Below are 19,196 nucleotides of genomic sequence, written 5' to 3'. Positions count from 1 at the left end.
ACAACGAAAATAACATACAGTAATCTATAATCTATGGTTTATTTTATTCGTTCTTGAGTTAGTACGGTGAGGAACACATAGATAAATGCAGACATTATAAATGGGTATCCAAGAAAGAACAATAAACTATTGATGTAAAGCTAACGAATCACATCGCTTTCGGCATAATCTACAAAAATAGTGCAAGAAAACTACAAGCAAGATATCATTATTGGTGACGGAAAATAGTTTTACCAGACAGTTTGAGTCTGCAGGGGAACTACGTAGTGAGAGCATTTACGAGTATTCTGTATCAGTCGTGAGAGGACACAATATTTCGCGTGGAGTCGCAGTCACTGCAGAAATATTCAGCACAGGGCGGATGGGGCAGCGAGGGTCGCTCCGCCCAGACGGCAGCTCGAGGGTCAGGCACATTAGTGCAGGAATTCGGATGACAGTGCAGGCCGCAACGCCTCAGCGTGCCAAGCGGATCGTGCACCTCCAGCAGTCAAAGGGTTAAGGTCAACTGTTCAGCAGGACCTTACGGTCTATGGAGTCGTATGCCTTCTTGAACTTCACAAAGAGTGACACGTAGTGTTTGGACCTTAGAGTATAATATCTGATGATTGTTTTGAGGTTGTAGATCTGTTCAGCTTTTGAGTGACTTTTTATGAACCCCCCCCCCCCCCCCCGGTATTCATCTATATGATGTGTGACTTGGCTTCTAAATGCTCCAGAATGGCGAGTCAGAGAATGTTATAGGTTACAGGTAGCAGGGATATTCCTCGGTAGTTGTTAATGTCTTTCATGCTGCCTTTCTTGTGCAAGGGATGGATCAGGACCATTTTCCAATCTTCAGGCAATGTTTCCTCATTCCAAATTTTTTCTATTTGTTTTTATAAGATTTCAAGTGATTCCTTTGGGGCATATTTCCACAGTTCTGCTACAACTGAGTCTTCTCCAGGTGTTTTGTTGTTTTTGAGACGGGCAATGTGGCACTTGATTTCATCTTTGTCAGGTGGTCTGGACTCTGGGCACTTGAGCAGTGGTTCTTTGGTCTCAGTGGGGTTTGGCAGTTTATTACAGTTCAGTAGGTCTCAAAAGTAGTCTGCTAGAATCTGACAATTTTCTTAATTTGAAGCCACCAGTGTACCGTCCTTTCACTGAAAGCATAGTGACAGTGGTTTGTAACTGATCAGTTTGCGTTTGAAGGCTCTGTAGTACTCTCTAGTTTCATTCTTCCTAAAATTTTGTTCTATCTCTTCAATGAGTGATTTTTTGTACTTATGTTTCTCAGTTCTGATGCCCAGGCTGTTTGGGCAATGTTGGATTTTATACGTTTCCCAGTCAGTTTCCAATTTAGTTCAGTAGTATTGTTTCCATGTGGTGAGCCTTTCCGTGAGGACTGACTTGCGTGTGTCATTCCACCAGGCATGCCTTTTGCTTCTTTTGATTTCTGCAACTTCTTTGGCAGCCTCCATAGGGCACCCTTGGTGGTATTGAAGTCACAGTTTGCCTTTTCTTGGAACTCCATGACCCTTTGTCGAAGTTTATCATTGTCAAAGCGTATAATTTTTTTGGTCACCTTTCTGGCGCTTACGGGTATAGGTTTGAATATAATTATGGACATGTAATGATCTGAAGCCACATTTATGTTTTTCTTTACTTTGACAATCATAATTTCAGGGATGTTCCTCCTGGAGATCGCGACGTGGTCTATTTGGAACTCGCTGATGGTTTGGACGGGAGATCGCAAAGTGGTCTGCTTTCTGGGTAGATGGCGAAAATGACTCGACATTACCTGAAGGTTGTGATTTTCACAGATAGATGCAAATCTTTTGCCATGTTGGTTGGTTTTCTATGGGCAGGGTAATTTCCTATCATTTTCTGGTATTTGCGTTCTTGGTCAAGTTGAACATTGCAGTCACACACGGAGTTTCACATGGAGTTTGGGAATTTTAGATAGTCTTTCATCCAGTAGGTCCCAGAAGTTGTCCACTTCTTCTGGGTCAGATCTGTCTTCATCACTTGTAGGGGCACACACGTTTGCTAGGGAGTAGATTTTGTTTGCACATTTCACTGTCAGTATGGATAATCTATCACTCACTGGTTCAAAGTTTGTGACTGATTTAAGGATGCTTTACATATATGCTTCATTTTGTTCCACTGCTCATGTCACCCCATTTTTTGACTCTCTGACTGTGTTTGTAATGTATTCATTAGCTATCTAATCTTTCTGATTGATTGGCAAAATGTTTTATCATTTTCTGGATAAGATGTATTGCGATGTATGAAGGGCCCTCAGGCAGGTGTGGTCATTCAGTCAGAACTTGCCTATGCTATATCCTGATGGCTGTACCAACATTGATCACCAATTACCTGCTCCTCTCTTAACTTTTGCTCACTTAACTTTTTTTCAGTAGTCATTTTATCATTTTTATGTATTTTTGTTAGCTCATTAAATGTGATACTTGGATAAAAATTATTACTCTTTATCTGAAGATACCGCAATAGTGTTTCAGACTCACATGTGGTCACTTACCTCTTTCCTTAATAATGATTTTTTTAAAATTAATATTATTTGCATTTCTAATTGATTTATTTTTATTACTGTAAAAACTTATAACACTTTGTAACTCCAGAACTGCTTTTACCTAATTGTATGTTTAATACTCCCACCAGCAGTCATGCACATGGATGCAGATTAGCTGTCATGGATTATGTAGCAAAGAAGTGAAGGAAGCTGCCACAGAAGGCACATGCAGAGCACCATATGGGCAGAACTGCACACACAGGTATTTACTTGCTGGTGGTGATAGGTCAAGCCAGTAGATTCTTACGATGAGATTGACTAACATGGACCTGGCTTTCATACTGTACTGTGCTCTTTGTTCCACGCACTAGTTGTTTCAGCCATTCGCATATGTTGCATTTTATGCTTTTCTCTATCCCATTCTTAATGCAGTGTTCGGGCTCTCTGCCCCAAGTAGACTGACCTGCACATCAAGTATTTCCTTTTCAAGGTTTGAGCTCCCTTGCTTCCAGCTCGAGGACTCACCAACGGCTAGAGCAGTGACACTTGTGCTGAAAGGGTAGTTTCGCGGTATTATCACGCCTGTGCAGAAACAAAAGTGATAATGAAGGATATTCTTCTGGATATAAAACTTTTTTTCCCCCACAGTTGATATTTGTGGCCACCATGGACCCACTATTTTTGCAATGCTGGCAGGAACATTTGTACTTCCCGAAGCAACAACAACAGGAACAGATGCAGGAGATGCTCAAGCAGAATTCAGAATTGATCCACTATGATGCTGTGCTGGTGGCTGGCCAAGGCCTGCAAAATGCCTTCTCCCCTGCCAACCCCCCTCACCACACCATTCACTAGTTTCAGTGAGTCTACAACAAAGATGGGAAAACTATCTTCTTCAGTTCTTGCTGCACTTGCATGCTGATAAGGGCAGATTGTTATTGTCCAGAAGTGTTGGGTTGTATACATGGTGCAAAATTTGAAGTCATCTGATGAGCCTGAGTAACTTAACTTTGATGAACTCTCTCAGCTGGTCATGCAGTGTCTTGGACTCAACCCTTGTGTTGGCAGCCTGACTGCTGTTTAATCAATGCCACAAGCATTACGGGCAGTCACATATGAATATGATCACTGATCTGCGAGGCCTCTCGTGAAAGTGTCGGTTTCAGTTTCCCAAATGTTCTGTCTCATATGCAGACTCGCTAATTAGGGACGCGATCATCCGATTAGAAACTGATCTAGGTCCAAACTAAGCCATTGACCTTCTCTGACCCGACCCTTCTTTATCTGAAGTTGCCGATATCGGTGAATCGCGTAAACTTATGTAGTTCAATACACAATGTGAAAAACCCTCAGTGACCTTGCCTTTGGCTAAGACACTATGTGATAATTCTATTGATGATTTGAGTGTGTAAATGTCACAGCGCTGTCCATCTTCATCTGTGGAAAACTCAGTGGGTCAAAGTAAGTAAAAAAAAATCATGATCTCCACTCTAGACTTTTTCAGGCTCTTGATTTTGCTCTCCTTCTGCATCTGTTTCTGTTCAATAGGCAAGTCAGTGGTCTTGTCCCAGTTGCAGTTTGGTGCATATTAGAGAGGACTGCCTGTACGTAGATACCATGTATGGGGTATGCTGAGAAGCAGGCTCTCTTAGTATAAGTTTGTGACAATCTGCATGCACAGGATGGCCCAGTGTTCTTCCTAGACTTGGGGGTTGTCTCCGATGCCTCACAAGCATCACCCCAGTGTATTCTGATAATGTTGATTGTAGATGGGTGACTGACTGAGTTTCAGGTAGACATGAGGGCAACAGTCAGCCTTCTTCCTTTTTTTTTTTTTTTTTTTTTTTTTTTTTTTTTTTTTTTTTTTTTTTTTTTTTTTTTTTCCCCAGTCTTCTGACTGATTTGACGTGGGCACCATGAATCTCTCTCCAGTGGTGCCAACCTTTTCATCCCAGAGTAGCATCTGCAGGTTACATCCTCAAGTATTTGCTGGCTGTATTCCAATTCCTAATTTTCAATATTTTTCTGCACCCCACATCTCAAATACTTCGACTCTCTTCCATTCCAGTTTTTGCACACTCCATGTTTCATTACCATACAATGCTGTGCTCCAATTGTCCATTCTCAGAAATTTCTTCCTCAAATTAAGGGCTATGTTTGATACTAGTAGACTTCTCCTGGCCAGTCCCCTTTTTGCCAGTTATTCTGCTTTTTACGTTCTCCTCGCTCCATCCATCATGGGTTAATTTGCTGCCTAGGTGGTAGAATTTCTTATCTTTATGTACTTTGTAATTACCAATCCTAATGTTAAGTTTCTCGCTGTTCTCATTTCTGTTACTTCTAATTACTTTTGTCTTTCTCTGATTTACTTTAAATCCATATTCATTACTCATTACACTGTTTGTTCCATTCAGCACGTTCTGTAATTCTTCTTCACTTTCACTGAGGATAGCAATGTCATTAGTGAATCTTATCATTGATATCCTTTTACCTTGAATTTTAATTCCACTCTTGTTTAATTCTACTCTTGTTTAATTCCACTCTTGAACCTTTCTCTTATTTCCATCATTGCTTCTTCGATGTACAGATTGTACATGGGGGAAAAGTTACATCCCTGTCTTCCATCTTTTTAATCTGAGCATTTTGTTCTTGGTCACTCACTCTTATTGTTCCCTCTTGGCTCTTGTACATATTGTATATTACCCGTCTTTCTCTATAGCTGACCCCTATTATTCTCAGTTTTGAATATCGTGCACTATCTGATGTTGTCGAACACTTTATCCAGGTCAACAAATCCTATGAACTTATCTTGATTTTTCTTTAGTGTTTCTTCCATTATCAACCAGAACATCAGAATTGCCTCTCTGGTGCCTTTACCTTTCCTGAAACGAAACTGATCATCATCTAACACACCCTCAATTCTCTTTTCCATTCTTATGTATATTACTCTTGCCAGCATCTTGAATCCACGAGCTATAAGGCTGATTGTGCAATAATTCTCATGCTTGTTGGTTCTTGGAACCTTCGGAATTGTGTGGATGGTGTTTTTCCAAAACTCTGATGCTATATCGCCAGTCTCGTACATTTTACACACTAAAATGAATAGCCATTTTGTTGCCATTCCTCCCATTTATTTTGGAAATTCTGATGGACTGTAGTCTACCCCATCTGCCTTATTCAATCTTATCTTCCAAAGCTCTTTTAAATTCTGTATCTTCTATATCAATTCTTGTTTCTTCTTCTACCTCATCATCAGACAAGACTTCCCCCTCATAGAGGTCTTGAATGTACTCTTTCCCCAATCTGCTCTTTCTCTGCATTTAACAGTGGAATTCCCACTGCATTCTTAATGCTATCACTCTTGCTTTTAACTTCACCAAAAGTTGTTTTGACTTCTCTGTATGCTGAGTCAGTCCCTCTAACAACCATTTCCTTTTCAAGTTGATCACATTTTGCATACAACAATTTTGCCTTACCTTCCCTGCATTCCCTACTTATTTCATTCCTAATGACTTATATTTCTGTATTCCTGAACTTCCCTGAACATTTTTGTACTAACTTCTTTCATGATCAGCTGAAGTATTTTTTCTGTTACCCGTTGTTCTTTCACAGCTACCTTACTTGTACCTATGATTTTCTTTCCAACTTCTGTGATTAAACTTTTTTAGAGATGTTTATTCTTCTTTAACTGAACAGCCTACTGAGCTATTCCTTATCATAGTATCCATAACCTCAGAGCATTTCAAGGGTATCTTGTCATTCCTCAGTACTTCCATGTTCCACTTTGCACATAGGTTCCTCCTGACTAATTTCCTAAATTTCAGCCTACTCTTCATCACTACTAAATTGTGGTCTGAGCCTGTATCCACTCCTGGGTATGTCTTAAAATCCAGCATCTGATTTCGGAATCTCTGCTGCTTGACCATTCTGTAATCTAACTGAAATCTTCCTGTATCGGCCAGCTTTTTCCAAGTATACCTCCTCCTCTTGTGACTCTTGAACAGAGTATTCACTGTTACTAGCTGAAATTTATTGCAGAACTCAATTAGTGTCTCTCCTCTCTCATTTCTAGTACCAAGACCATATTCTCCCATAACCCTTTATTCTCTTCCTTCCTCTACAACCACATTTAAACCCTCATGGCTATTAGATTTTCGCCTCTCTTTACGTACCGAATTACCTGTTCAGTACCCTCATATATTTTCTTTATCGCTTCATCTTCAGGTTGCAATGTGGCATGTATACCTGAACTATCACTGTCAGTATTGGTTTCCTGTAGTTTCTTACAAGAACAATCCCATCACTGAACTGTTCACAGTAACTCACTCTCTGCCCTACCTTTTTATTCGTAACAAATCCTACTTCCATCATATCATTTTCAGGTGCTGTTGATATTACCCTATTGTCATCTGACCATAAATCCTTGTCTTCTTTCCATTTCACTTCACTGAACCCCGCTGTATCTAGACTGAGTCTTTGCATTTCCCTTTTCAGATTTTCTAGCTTCCCTAACATGTTCAAACTTCTGACATTCCACGTCCTGACTCATAGAACACTATCCATTCATTGGTTATTCAATCATGTTCCCTCCCCCTTGAACATTTCTCTCCCAGATATCTGAGAGGAGGACTATTCCAAAAATTTTTGACAATGCAGAGCTCATCATGACAATTTTTCAATTATAGGCCGCATATCCTGTGCAGTAGTTTCCATTACCTTCTGCATCCTCACAACATTGATTATTGCTGATTCTTCCCTCTTTACGGGCAGTTTCCCACCCCAAGGGTAAGAGAGTGCCCTGAACCTCTGTCTGCTTGTCTGTTCTCTTCAACACGGATGTTGACTAAATGAGGGTGACCTCTTATGCTGGAAGTCTTTGGCTACCAGTCAGCCTAATTAACTTAAAACACACCCATTCTCTTGGGCTGCATTATGTTGAATGACAGCTACATTCAATGTTATCTTATAGTAGATAGTGTATCCCACTATAGGGGCAATTCTCTGTATCAGCACTTTATACAATAGTGGAATGGCAACTTGCCTTGTTAATGGTAAATTCACTGTTGGGGCAAAATATTTTTGGGCTAGATGCCTCTTCTGTTTTTGGATTCCAGATCATTAACAAAAAATAATCAGCGTCCCAGTTGGACCCATTTCAAGGTCTGGACTCTTTCCTAAGATCGTAAGACCTGCCGTTTGAGAATATCTTTGGTTGGATAGACAATTTTGATGCCTATGTCTCCTTTAAACCCTCAGCAATATCTAAATTTTTTAATCTGCACTACATTCCCTTTGCCACACATGACATGGTCAAGGCCAAATTGCAGGCTTGGAATTAAACTGGCATTATCTCTCCTGTTTTATCTAATCAGTGGACCACTTCTTTGGTGGCGAAACAGAAGCCAAATGACACCACATGCTTCTGCGTTATTTGAAAGAGACAGTCACCATGCAATGTGCCATGCACTCATATTCTATTCCATGTCCGGAGTAGTTGTTGACAAAGCTGTCAAGGGGGGCCAGTATTTTGCCTACGCCAACTTTCGGTCCTACAACTGCAGTTGCAATTGGATGCTTTAACCTCTTGCCCTTTGGACTTTCATCTGCCCCAGGAAATTATTAAAGATATTAGGAGCATTTGATTAAGGGCATTTCCTGTTGTGTCAGCTATCTTGATGACATCTGGGTCATTGGTTCCACGCAAGAGGGGCACTTACAAAATCCACTGGCAATTTTTCATCGCCTGCTGGAGAATGACCTTTCTTGGAAAAATGTCCCCCCCCCCCCCCCACACACACACACGAGGTGTGGACGGGTACATCAAAGCCAAGATCAACCTGTAGGAGCTCCAGGTTTTGGTGGGCAAGATTTCTTGCTTCGTTAAGTTTATTCCTCAAGCTAGGCACACCTGATGTCCTCTTAGCCAGATTCAACAAAAAGGCATCAAATTGGTGAGGTCTGTGGACTGTCAATGAGATTTTCACCCCTCATGCAGCATTTGTGCACCAATCTCCATTTAGCTTCCTTTATGCTGGGTAACCTGTGTGACATTGGCGTGGTTCTGTCACATCAGATCACGAGTGGCACCAAATCGCCCATTGCTTACACATCAAATATGCTCTCAGCAGCATGAAGTAACTATTCACAGGAGGAAAAAGAGGCATTATCACTTTTGGCATTAAAAAGTTCCTTGTTTTTTGTATGGGGCAAAGTTCCTACTCATCACCAACCACAAGCAACTGATTGCATTATTTGACCCTTGTTCTAAGCTACCACATCCTATCTCAGCAATTACTGTTAAGACATTCATTACTCATCCACTGCTTGGCACAATAGTGCAGATTCATAATCGCTGTTGCCAGTGGTACCTGATCTGGAGTTTGACCAACAGGGGAATCTATTTTTCACACTGAACAATACTTTGCAGCACACATTTCTGGCTTTTCCTTTGACAGAAAATCATTTCAGCCACCCAGATGGGATAGCACAAGCATGCTCCTTCAGGATCACATCTGACACAGCACATGTTTTTCTTTCTTCAAGATTGATTTAAAGTTGCCTAGGGGTCTTCATATTTGCCACACAGGAGCAAAGCTATTGAGCAATCATCTCGCTGCCATTGTGTCCTCACCTATTCCAGCTGCTACATGCATCACACTTGGGTATGTCCCGAAGGCTCTGGCACTGAGACATTGAACATCTTGTGTGGCTTGCATGGCATGCAGAGAACCAGCCTATGCTGCCACATCAGCTTTTCTCTTTGGCAGTCTTTGAGAACCTTTGAGACAGGGTGCACATTGACTTCACAAGCCTTTTTTAGGGAAGCATGCAGTTGTTTATGATGTATATATTGTCCAGTTCCCTGCGTGTAGTCAAAACATCCTCCACAATGTCAACAGCAACTACTCACATGTTGTCAGTCATTTTTGTTATTGCGGTCTTGCCCCCTCCCCCTCTGCCCTCCAGACTATCGTATCTGATAACCATCAGCAATTTATGTCACAGAAATTTGAAGATTTTTGAATTTGAAATGGTATTCAGTATCTGACCAATGCCTGTTTCTCCCATTGAAGTCATTCGAGAATTTCTGTGTAAATTCTAGGACCAGTCAGCCTTCTACTGTCTCTAACACACGATATTCTAGATATGAGTGTGGGATGGTAGAATCCTACTTACTGCATGTCACATGTATTTGTGTGCAGGTTTAAAATCAGTTGCGAGAAGAAAGTAGACGCGGCGGACGAATGGCGCCGACAAGTACCTGTCGGGCAATCCACAGATGTTTTAGTGAGTGTGTAAGGAAGAACCATGGAGTTTATATGGAGCTCTGTGCTTATTGGGACACTAACTATTGTTATTAAAACAAACACAGTTGAAAAATAACTCTTGAAAACTCTTGACGTAACCTTGCTATAGGCAAGACTTATTTTCTGATTTATGTTAAGAAAAGTTATGGTATCAAAGCCAACTTTCTTTTGACTGTAATTTAATCTGCTTCTGATGTTTGGCAGTACGAGGGACTTACTGGAAGTTATATTTTTATGTTGAAAGTGAGCGTTTTATTGTGTATGAAAGTCAAATACATTATTAATTGATGAAAATCAAAGTTTGTATGTCTACTTATTTCATAAGTAGAAAGAGTCTAAAAATTCCTGTACCTAGTGTTATTCAATGGAGAAGAAGTCAAGAGGGTCTCCAGCAGCTGGCTATCTAGTAAAGAAGAGTGGCTGCAAATTCCAAGTCAGTCACCTCGTAAAGAAGTGGAAGTTGGTTTGGGGGAATAACCCTAAATAACCCAGATTCACACTCACACTTTACGTTGGAAATGTTAGACCATCTTCTAACACAGAGGTGGAGTGATCCATGCAAACTTTCAAGACCCAAATGAAGAAGTCCCAGTCTGTCTCATCCCATGACAATGCACAGTCCAACTTTCTAGTCATGTACCGGGTGATGCCAGTCAATGTATGCAGGCCTGCAGAACATTTGCATGGGAACCTTGAGTTGCATGGCCTGGAATGTCATGGCTTCCTGTGTTTACCTTGTACGGCTGCTGTTTGGGTCTGGTCTTCTTGGCAGCCAGGCAGACTGCCAGGTGTGGTCAGAAAGGTTGGCATTTGTTTGTGATGGATGTCAGTTGGAAGCAGCTAACCCATTATTCAAATCAGTTGCATCTGTGACCCAAATGGACTTCCAACACTGCTGTCTCCATGCCAGCCAGACATTTTCCTGGTGCGAGGCTCCCAACTGCAGCAGTGTGAAAATCACTGGCATCCCCACTGTGTTCTCTGCCACATTACTTTCGTCTGCAGAATAGTAAGCCAGCAGCAATCTCTCCCAGTACACCCAATGCTGAGTGCTTGGAATTGGAATCTGCACTCTCCTTTCCCATATGTCTGCAGATGAACCCTCATCTCTACCAATGGAGGCAGACCAGCCATTATGCTTGACTCCACAACTTTCTGCCATTTGACCATAGTCAATCAATTCGCTGCCGTCTACTTTGGTGACAGACCCACTGCAACAGAATCTCAGACCCTCTTCAGTTTTGCAATGAAGGTCAAAGCAGAAACTAAGCCTTTTCAGCCCTACACAGCCTTTTCTAGGGGTAGGAATTTAGAATCCCCATTGGCAGAGACACATACAGACACACATGAGCTGGTGTGAGACTTGTGGCAGAGTAGTGCAGAAAGCAATCACATGGGCAGAACCAGTGACCAAGATGTTTATTTGTATGCGGAAATAGGCTGGGCCAGATAGTTCTTATGCTGAGATTGACTAACATGGACCTGGCTTTAGGATCATGCTGTGCTCTTGGTCTTTCTTGCTGCTTGTTTCAAGCATTCGTACTCGTCGCATCTTGTGCTTTTCAGTGCCAGTCTCTAAGCTGTGCTCAGACCCCCCGCCCCAGAGAACAACATGCACATCAAGTTTCCCTCTTCTGGGGTCCAGTTCCCCAGCTTATGGACGAACACTCACTGTAGGCTAGAGTAAAGACATTTGTGCTGACAGGATGGTTTTGTGGCATTGTCACGCTTATGCAGATACAAAAGTGTGCTTTTACTTAAATCCATATTTGTCAAGTGCGAGTACAGTAGCAATATCTGATGAGTTTATGTCACAACATATTTTTTGTGCTCTCACTACACCCCGGTTTGCTGCAACCAGTAATGTCTCCACATTACACCTCTGTGGCACTGTGGCCTAGTACACACCATAATATTGCACTGCTTGACAGTTACTAAGGATCAGGGACATTGTTGGACGGGAATGATCACAGGAAATGATAGACAAGATGAAACACACTACCTTACATAACAGAGGTGGAGTGGTATACTTATAACAAAAAATGATACAGATTTCATCATATGGGAAAGCAAGATAACAGACATAAACAACGTTCATGTTTGACACATGTCAGACTCATCTCAGACTTCCACTACCTCAGAGAAAGTGAAGGGAGGAAATAGTTCATAATGCACATTTTGCACCTGTTATTCGTGCTGGCTACCAAACTGTTCAGGAGTACTTGCGAAACATTGTCCCAGTCCTCTCTCAAGGCTGTTTTCAGTTCTTGTACAGTTCAACAAGGGCGTGGTTAATGAGAAACACGTTTTCCAAGGGCATCCCAGGTGTAATCTATATGGTTTAGGCCCAGGGAGTGCGCAAACCATTTCATGTATTCAACATTTTCACTTTTAATGAGTGTGACACCTCAGCAGTTCTGTGTGGGTGGGCATTGTTGTCCATAATCAGAAAGTCAGGACCTACCGCACCTCTAAATAGAAAGGACATGATCCAGAATAATTTCCCTGCAATACCAATGTACTGTAAAAGTGTCTCATGCAAAGATATGCTGTGATTTTTAGCCGTAATCCATAATGTCAGTCACCACCATAATGCCTAGGGCATACCGATGTTGTTCATCAAAATTCTATGATGTGTAATGTATTTCTCTCTCTCTCTCTCTCTCTCTCTCTCTCTCTCTCTCTCTCTACACTAACTAGTGGCCAGAATCACTTGCCACAAAGAAATGTGATTCATCAGAGGACATCACTCTGGACTGCTGTTTCTGATCCCTATCAATTATTGCAAAAATTTTCTTAAGAACATGGTTACTTCGACATTCAATAAATCAATTCTCACCAAGACACCTACACCAACGAACTCTTTCCCGACGATGGCATTATTGAAGTGTGATGCATCTAACATGTTTCTGAACATACAAACTGGCCTGATTTGATTGTCATGAAATGGTTCTGGCAGAGACATATATAACACTGGAAGATGCAAGGTCTACAGAAATCTGTCTAGCAGTGAGATGTCTATTCCTTTGCACCACTAGGGCTACATATCAAACCTCTTGCAATGTGGTGTGCCATTTAAGAGAAGCAGCGTGCTTTCGTATAGCATTTTCACCTACAGCAGCAGCCTTGCTTAATCCAAGATGACACTTTTGGACACACCAATTACTGTGGCTACAGTAAGGACACTTTGTCTTTGAGCTGCCCAACTGCCTGCCCCTGATTGTAAACACTCAAATGATATCTTGCATACATGTTGCCATACTGCATGGAGTATCACACTAATATGTTTCATGACAAACTTTGTCAAACACTGTACTGCATGTATATGCACAGGCTCCACTGCAGCGAACACATCCTGTCCTTTACATTTGCTTTTAACAATGGAGAAACTTTTTTGCTGAAAATATCTTATTCCTATGTTTTTTAGGGTGGGAAATCCAAATCTGATACTCCAAAAGCTGTATCATCCAGCATTTCTTCACATTTTACAGTTAAATTTATTAAATTAAGAGATTTTTAAAGAATTTAACAGCTTTTATACAGTTAATTTAAAAAGGAGGTATAATGAATGTAGATGACATTGGTAGCACTGCTGAAAAACATTTGCTGGCAAAAAAGGTCAATTCTACTTTTGTGTTAACAGATGGTGTTTTGTTTACTGTCAACCTAACCTCACTTTTCCATTTCCTGTACATGTGCTCAGTACAATGTCTAACAATGGTTGAAAAAACTCTGCTGACAGTTTTTGTTATGTTTGTGGTGAATTTGTGATTAAAAAATACCAAAGAAACATTACAGACTCTACATATAGTTAGGCCTATTGAAACAATTTGTATAGGCTTTGCCTAAAGATGGGCCGTGTTTTAAGTATCTCTGCCAAAAGTTTCCACATCTTTCAGAAGCTAAACTAAAAGAAGGAGTCTTTGTCACACCTGACTATAGAAAATTGATGTTTGCTGTTAACTTTGAATCCACAATGACCTTAATTGAGAAAGAAGCATGGGTATCATTCAAGCAAGTCGTTACAAAGTTCTTAGGACATGAGAAAGACCCAGAATATGTTTCTATTATAGCTACGAGGTTAAAGAAGTTCAAAACTTTAGGATGTTTAATGAGCCTGAACAGTAACCTTGATTACTTCCCAGAAATATGGGAGATGTTAGTGAGGAGCAGGGAGAGCGTTTTCACCAGGACATTAAAGTGATGGAAAAACACTACCAAGGCCACTGGAACACAAACATATGGGGGACTACTGTTGGTCACTTCACTGAGAAGTTCAGCAAGTAACTCATCATAGAAAAAGCTACACAAGAAGCTTCAAAGAAAAAAGAGAAAGAAAATATAAACCAATTCCAGTTGACAAGTGAAACCTCTATTAACACGTATCATTGTTTTAAGTAGATTAACAAACAACAAAGCATTTCATTAATTTCCCCATTTATATTATACCACATAATAAAAAGCATATTGCTCAAAAACTATAAGTGATACAAAAAACTAAGGCTAGAATTGGATTCAGCTCATAGAAATCTACAAAGATCAGCTATCAAGTAAAAAACGTTATCCAAAAAAATTTTTTCGTTGGCCTTTCTAATCATTATCTTCAAAGAAATTGCTGCTCTCAAAGAGTGTCAGTATGTGCAGATGCTTGTATTTGTCAAGAAGTGACTCAGTGGAGTTACAAAACTTTTCATTTGTGATGAGAATGTAGTTAAATTACAGACTGCCTGTTGTGGAAGTTCCTACCAAAAAAGTTAGCACTGTTAATGAGTGACAGGGATCATAAACTTCTGCACTGATAAAACTAAGGAAAAGGAAAGAAAGCAATAAAGAGAGAGAGAGAGAGAGAGAGAGAGAGAGAGAGAGAGAGAGAGAGAGAATGAACTTCTCAGTAATGAAAGATAATTTCATCCAAGCGCATAATGTGGTTAGAGCACTGTGTTGTTTTTGGAATCTTCAAACAATGGCAGATCTGATTCTTATTTTTGTATCAGTAAGATGAAAGTTCACAGGAACACATCTCTGTACTTTTGAAAATTTTCACCTCTTCCCACTGTTTAAGCAAAGCTTCAAACTATTCAGTCTAATGTTGAGAAACTTCAGTTTTCCAGAGTGCATGTGATGTGGCACACAAAAGAGCTCACAAGAAGCATTTTCTTACACCAGTTAACATCGAGCCTCATGTTTCTGAGCTTCAGTCAAACTGTGCAAAATCTGTTAGGAACATATCTTTTTCACAGTTAAATTTTCAAGCAAAATTCAAGGTACTGAAGTCTCTGATATGCCTAGGGGCATCTATATCTCATGGTGGACTCACCATGTACATCCTTTTCAGTCACACTGTGCACAGCAATTTTGTCTTTTGGGAGAAACTAATTTTGATCAATCTTCATAAAATACATCACTGAAGAAAGGATGACCACGGTAAAATCCTGCAGACTAATAATAAAAAGTTAAATGCATCATTTGCCAATGAAACTACAGCTCAGTGAAAGATGACCTTCGTCTAAGAACGCTTGGTGTCTATAAGATTCCATGTCGCTGCAGGAAATCATACATTGGGCAAATTTGTTATATTATGCAGGACAGATACGTCAAACATGGATGACACACACATCTGGACCAGCCAGAGAAAACTGCAGTGGCAAAGCATTGTCTCAGAACAGGAGACAGCATGGAACACAAAAACACCAAATACTGTCATTGACGTGTTCGTACTCAAAACTACATTATTATAGCAGCAGTGGAGATTTGCAGCTCAACTAACCTGCTGAACAGGGACGTGGGACATGAACTTAGCACAGCAGGGGATCCAGTGCTGGCCATGTTAAAATCACAGTGAACACAAAGAGGAACTGTTGGTCACATAAGGGCTGACACTGCAGTGGTGACATAGATATTCAGATGACAATGGCAAGGATGGGCACATGCTAGTGAGGACACACACAGCAGAAGGTGACTCCCAACAGAGGGAACTGAGGTGGGCAATAGCAGCGCGCAGTAAGAATGACAGCCTCTGCACATGCATCGAAGCTGTTAGTACACCAAATGGCACGTGGTGTAGCTGCCTCTCTTGCTACTGATCAGGATATCCATGCTAATGGTCACCAAATTACATGCATTCACACCTGTGCAGTTTCTTCTCAGACTGGCAGAAACTGGAGGCTTTGGTCACAGCCTCAGCAGTGTGTTTGCCACAGCTGAAGATGTCAGTCAGTTGTGCTGATGAAATATTGTGGAAATTTCTCAACAACATCAGACGTCTCACCTTAGAACCATATTTACGATTTGTCCATCAGGAAAGTCTCAAGCAACACCTACTAGTAAAGAGTCCGTCCTGAAGATGACCAGTTACCAAAAGGTGAATGAAGTTGTCTGACACTGTTGTTGAGTCAGGCCTTTAGTAAAACCTTCACGTGAAATTTCCATATTTTTCACAACATAGTTTCATAAATTCTCAGGGAATTGTTTATATTGATTGGTGTGGCCACCCAGTATATATGTAAAGGAATCACTATATTAATTATTTAGTGGGAAAGACAAACGTAACAGTGTCATTCATTTGAAAGTTACTGAGGTGTTGTATATTCTTAATAATGAATAGCAGGTAGGCATTTGTGCTGATTGGTCACTGAGCATAGCAACTCTGTCTTGGATCTTTGACAAGTGGGAATGACTAAATAAATTGAAAAATTCCAGAAAAATGCTTATATCTTATGTGTTGGGTCTACTCTATATGCATGATCACTATAAAAATTCCTATAATAATATTATGAAAAGGATCGACTACTGCTCACCATATAGTGGAGATGCTGGGTCACAGAGAGGCACAATAAGAAGTCTTCTTCTGAAGTAGACAACACACACACACACACACACACACACACACACACACACACACACACACACACTCTCTCTCAAGCAAACACAACTCACACACACGACGACTGTCTCTGGCCAAGCAACTGAGAATGATGGGAGAAGCAGCCTGTGTGATGGGGGTAAGGAGGAGGCTGGGGTAGGGAGGGGGAGGGATAACAGGGTAGCATTGGGGGTCAGTAAAGTGCTGCTTGTGGGAGGATATAGGGACATGGTGGGGAGAGGGCAGGCGCAGCTAGGTGCAGACGTGAAGAAAAACGTGGGGCGGGGGGAAGGGAGTGGAAAAAGAGAGAAGTATAAAGACTGTGGGTGTGTTGGTGAAATAGAAAGCTTGGTAGTGCTGGAGTGGAAACAGTCTAGGGGATAGATTGGTGAAGAACAGTGACTAAGAAAGCTTCAAGCCCGGCACCCACAGTCTTAACACTTTTCTCCTTTTCCAATCTCCTCCACCTCCCTCCTACCCCACGCCACATTGTACTTCCTTTCTGCATCTAGCTGCCCCACCCTTCAGAAGAAGGCCTTTTGGCCAAAAGCTTATTTGTTTAGCAGTCTTTTTGTTTGCCCGTCTGTGACACAACATTTCCACTATACATTAAGTAGCAATTTAGGATTTTCATAATGGATTTTCCATTGCCAGACAAATTCCTATGACATTCCCTACCAGAAATGTATTAGGTATCAAGTGAATAGCTGCTTTCAAAATTCTGTAACCTATTCTCTACATCCATGAACCATACTCTGAAAACTACTGTGGTGCACGACACTTGGACAGGGCATTCTACAAACAGAGGATTTTTTGTGTAACAGATGTGAATGGAACAGCAAGAACAGTACCAAGTCTTGTAATGCTACGAGACATATGAATGGATCACTCTATTAATTATGTACACATCTGGCGAAGTCACTATGTACGGTGCGGAAAGATACATCTGCTAGTGCCAGGTCATATGGCAAACACCTGCAACAGATTTAATTGATACAATGTACTGCCATGCTCTCATTTGTCTTCAGTCCAGAGACTGGTTTGATGCAGCTACTCTATCCTGTGCAAGGTTCTTCATCTCCCAGTACCTACTGCAACCTACATCCTTCTGAATCTGTTTAGTGTATTCATCTCTTGGTCTCCCTCTACCCTCCACGCTGCCCTCCAATACTAAATTGGTGATCCCTTGATGCCTCAGAATATACCCTACCAACCGAACCCTTCTTCTAGTCAAGTTGTGCCACAAATTTCTCTTCTCTCCAATTCTATTCAATACCTCCACATTAGTTATGTGATCTACTCATCTAATCTTTAGCATTCTTCTATAGCACCACACTTTGAAAGCTTCTATTCTCTTCTTGCCTAAACTATTTATCGTCCATGTTTCACTTCCATACATGGCTACACTCCATACAAATACTTTCAGAAACGACTTCCTGACATTTAAATTTATACTCAATGTCAAAAAATTTCTCTACTTCAGAAATGATTTCCTTGCCATTGCCAGTCTACATTTTATATCCTCTCTACTTTGACCATCATCAGTTATTTTGCTCCCCAAATAGCAAAACTCGTTTACTACTTTAAGCGTCTCATTTCCTATCTAATTCCCACAGCATCACCCGATTTAATTCGACTACATTCCACTACCCTCGTTTTGTTTTTGTTGATGTTCATCTTATATCTTCCTTTCAAGACACTCTCCATTCCGTTCAGCTGCTCTTCCAGGTCCTTCGCTGTCTCTGACAGAATTACAATGTCATCGGCAAACTTCAAAGTTTTTATTTCTTCTCCATGGATTTTAATTCCAACTCCGAATTTTTCTTTTGTTTCCTTTACTGCTTGCTCAATATACAGATTGAATAACTTTGGGGATAGGCTACAACCCTGTCTCACTCCCTTCCCAGCCACTTTTTCCCTTACATGCCCCTCGCCTCTTATAACTGCCATCTGGTTTCTCGTGGTTTATGTGATGCACAGTTCCTGTGCTTATTAAAAGTTCAACAGCAATGTCACATGTCGCGATCCAATGATTTGTTAATATGAGCTCCTCCACAGCTGAAACCATTAAAGCACTGGAGGTAACAACATGTGCCTCCTTAGGTTGTGGTATTTTCTGGTTGTATACTGTCCTGCTCCATAATGCTGACACCGCCAGGATATTGTGCACCATATGAGACACTGTTCTCCCACACTTCTTTTATCTTCCAATAATTTTGTGAAGCATGTTTCACATCTGCACAAAGAAATTGGATAACTGCTCTTCATGCTGATTAGGGGGAATCCATCATGCAAGGAAAATTGGATTGGAAACAAATTTCCAGGAAAGAGAAAATTACTGTGAAGCTGTTAACTCTGTTTGTGCAACTGGGAATACCATTACGCCATCTGTCGGCAAACACATTCACCCCTGGGATTACATACAATGCTGCTACAACAAAGGTCTCCTTTTTAATAAGACATACCTTATATATTACATTAAACTGTTTTGAGTTACACTCTTGTTGAACTCCCA

At 40.9% G+C, this 19,196-nt stretch overlaps 1 protein-coding gene across 2 annotated transcripts in view; it reads right to left on the bottom strand.

Annotated features, from left to right (window-relative positions):
- The window catches only part of LOC124785846 (dynein axonemal assembly factor 10), a 190,936-nt gene that overhangs the window by 54,166 nt on the left and 117,574 nt on the right, over nt 1-19,196 (bottom strand). The gene's annotated exons all lie outside the window — the stretch shown is intronic.

This window comes from Schistocerca piceifrons, chromosome 1, assembly GCF_021461385.2.
Source record: "Schistocerca piceifrons isolate TAMUIC-IGC-003096 chromosome 1, iqSchPice1.1, whole genome shotgun sequence".
NCBI classification, from domain to species: domain Eukaryota; kingdom Metazoa; phylum Arthropoda; class Insecta; order Orthoptera; family Acrididae; genus Schistocerca; species Schistocerca piceifrons.
This window is presented reverse-complemented; position numbering and strand designations above follow the sequence as displayed.